Genomic DNA, 3081 nt, shown 5'->3' on the forward strand with positions numbered 1-3081 from the left:
CACGAATCAGCGACCTTCTTCCTGTAAGCAAACAGCACTACCTACTGCACCACTGCTTCGCCCTAAAGTTTATTTATTTATTTTTCAATGCGTATTGCATGTGTCTCTTTCTTTTTCCCGCCTTCTTTTTTTTTTTTGTTATCCCATAGGCTCCCGTTTCGGCTTGATTCATGCTCTCATTGGCTGCTGGTCTCGGAGGTTTGAATAGAAAGGACGTTCCGGCAGGGTTTGGGGAGCTCATTTGTACTGCAATAATTCTGGGAGTGGAGCTCCAGGATTTCCCTTACCCCTCCTTCCTACCTACCTACCTACCTACCTACCTACCTACCTACCTACCTACCTACCTACCTACCTACCTACCTACCTACCTACCTACCTACCTACCTACCTATCTATCTATCTATCTATCTATCTATCTATCCATCTATCTATCTATCCATCCATCCATCTATCTATCTATCTATCTATCTATCTATCTATCTATCTATCTATCTATCTATCTATCTATCTATCTATCTATCTATCTATCATCTATCATCTATCTATCATCTATCTATCTATCTATCTATCTATCTATCTATCTATCTATCATCTATCAATCATCTATCTATCTATCTATCTATCTATCTATCTATCTATCTATCTATCTATCTATCTATCTATCTATCTATTTATCTATTTATTTAAATATGTATAGGTAATTTAGTTAATTTACTTTGCAGATTCTTGTTTGTTATTTTGGCCTGTGGTCACCCTGAAGAGATGCTCATTTATATTTACTACTTTTTTTCTATAATAAATCTATTCATATACTTTCAACTGACAACCAGTTTGGTTGTCGACCAAAGGGGATCTTTTGCATTGCTGGTGCCAACCCGCATGGCATGGCCTTTTCCTGGCACCTCATCCAGACTGAATTAGGTCTCTTAATTAAAACCTCTCTGCTGTGCTTCCAAGTGCTCTGATTTCTCAGCTGGAGCACTATATGATCTAAACCAGCTCTCAAATGCTGGCGTTCTGAGGCTGAACGACAATGGAAAATGCAAGTAGCCGTTTGAGCAGGTAGAGTTTGGAGGAAAGCTAAACAAAAAAAGCTTTATCATTAAACAATAGGAGAAAAAACACAGATTGCAGTTCCTTTTGTAGGTATAACAAAGCCTGTGAGTCTAGAGCAAACCCATCTGTCACTTGGAATAAACTAGTCAAACAGGCGCTATGGTAATCAAATGTTTAGATAATCATATGTTTTGTGTCAAAACCACCAACAAAACTACACAAGCACACTGTGTGTGTGTGTGTGTGTGTGTGTGTGAATCGCACAAATGGCTGACTAAGATGGAGGAGGCTTTAAAGGCACAGTTCACCCAAAACTGAAAATTGCATCACTGTTTACACATGGTTATTAAACTTTGAGTTTCTTTCTTCTGTATATATCAAAACAAAAGATGATATTTTGAAGAAAGCTAAAAATCTGTACACAACAAAAATGCTTTTCTCATTTAGAGCGTTGGTTTTGTTTTTTGTAAAAATATCTGAAAATGTTTAAAGAGACAATTTTTTTAGACAAGCAAAACATTTCTGAAAATAAGACTATACACTTACCGGCCACTTTATTAGGTACACCTGTCAAACTGCTCGTTAGTGCAAATTACTGATCAGCCAATCACATGGCAGCAACTCAATGCATTTAGGGATATAGACATGGTCAAGACGATCAGCTGCAGTTCAAACAGAGCATCAGAATGGAGAAGAAAGTTTAAGTGACTGAACGTGGCATGGTTGTGGTGCCAGACAGGCTGATCTGAGTATTTCCAGCCTGATCTCACAAGGAAACGTAAGTATTTTATGTTTTGTCAGTTTAGTGGCTAATTCATATGAATTTGTACGAGTTCAGTCAAATGAAAATGTATGATTTTAAAAAGGAGGGGTGGCACCCAACCCCACCCCTAACCCCAACCGTCATTGGGTGATGAGCAAATTGTACAAAATTGTACAAACTAGATCGTACAAAATCATACGAATTAGCAACTAAATCAAAAAGTTAAGAATTGCTGTGAGATTGGGTTGGTATTTCAGAAACTGCTGATCTACTGGGATTTTCACGCATAACCATCTCTAGGATTCACAGAGAATGGTCTGAAAAAGAGAAAATATCCAGTGAGCAGCATGCCAGAGGCCAGAGGAGAATGGCCAGACTGATTCCAGCTGAAAGCAAGGCAACAGTAACTCAAAAAACCACTTGTTACAACTGAGATATAAAGAAGAGCATCTCTGAATGCACAAGACATCAAACCTTGTGGTGGATGAGCTACAGGGCAAAAGACCACACGGCGTGCCACTCCTGTCAGCTAAGAACAGGAAACTAAGGCTTCAATTCGCATAGGCTCACCAATATTGGACAGTAGAAGCCTTTATGACCACAGCGTACACATCTTCTGATCGCTACTTCCAGCAGGATAACGTACCATGTCATAAAGTGTGAATCATCTCAGGCTGGTTTCCTAAACATGACAATGAGTTCACTGTACTAAAATGACCCCCACAGTCACCTGATCTCAAACCAAGAGCACCTTTGAGGAGTGGTGGAACGGGAGATTCGTATCACAGATGTGCAGCCGACAAATCTGCAGCAACTGTGTGATGCTATCATGTCAATATAGACCAAAATCTCTGAGGAATATTTCCAGTGCCTTGTTCAATCTATGCCACTAAGTATTAGGGCAGTTCTGAAGGCCAAAGGAGGTCTAACCCAGTAATAGTAAAGTGTACCTAATAAAGTGGCCGGTGAGTGTGTCAAAATTAAGTAACTTTTTTCCTTAAAACAAGCAAAATAATCTTCTCAAAATTAAAAACAATACTGTTTTTCTTACCTTATTGACAAACTGTCTAGTTTTTCTTCTCTATTTCATTAAACAAGACAATACTTTTGCTTGTCTTGAAAAAGCTTCTTGATTTAAGAATTTTTAAATATTGGGACTAGAAATAAGACAAAAACCCTAAGTAAGAAAAAGCGTCTTTTGCAGTGTAACCATTGACTTCCATGGTAAGAAAAACATTATGATGGGCTGTCATATATCTTGC

The 3081-nt window shown here is 38.4% G+C and overlaps 1 long non-coding RNA gene across 1 annotated transcript; it reads left to right on the forward strand.

Moving 5' to 3' along the window:
• The first annotated feature begins 1471 nt into the window (after positions 1 to 1471).
• Positions 1472 to 2680, forward strand: LOC137488217 (uncharacterized). The gene is made up of 2 exons (XR_011007168.1): positions 1472 to 1834; positions 2120 to 2680. It is a non-coding gene; the product is annotated as an uncharacterized lncRNA (long non-coding RNA).
• The last annotated feature ends 401 nt before the right edge of the window (positions 2681 to 3081 follow it).

Source organism: Danio rerio, chromosome 18 (assembly GCF_049306965.1).
Source record: "Danio rerio strain Tuebingen ecotype United States chromosome 18, GRCz12tu, whole genome shotgun sequence".
NCBI classification, from domain to species: domain Eukaryota; kingdom Metazoa; phylum Chordata; class Actinopteri; order Cypriniformes; family Danionidae; genus Danio; species Danio rerio.